Raw genomic sequence first — 260 nt, forward strand, 5'->3', positions numbered from 1 at the left:
ACACTTATTATAAACCGAACCACAACAACAACAACAACAGACTCCGGTGCTTTAGGATTCCGGAAAAAAATAAAAATAATTTAAAAAAAAGAAGCTGCATCCCGGGGAGAGCGAGCAGCACCACCGAAATCCCAAATCAAACGCAAAACAAAAATGAAGGGGCTTTTTAAGGCTATAAAAGTGCCATAAACTTTAAGGACGCTTCCTTCCACAGAAAGCCCGGCTCGCTCAGCCCCCAGAAGAAAAGGTCTCCTTCAGGG

Source organism: Pterocles gutturalis, unplaced genomic scaffold, assembly GCF_000699245.1.
Source record: "Pterocles gutturalis isolate BGI_N339 unplaced genomic scaffold, ASM69924v1 scaffold30072, whole genome shotgun sequence".
Classification (NCBI taxonomy): domain Eukaryota; kingdom Metazoa; phylum Chordata; class Aves; order Pterocliformes; family Pteroclidae; genus Pterocles; species Pterocles gutturalis.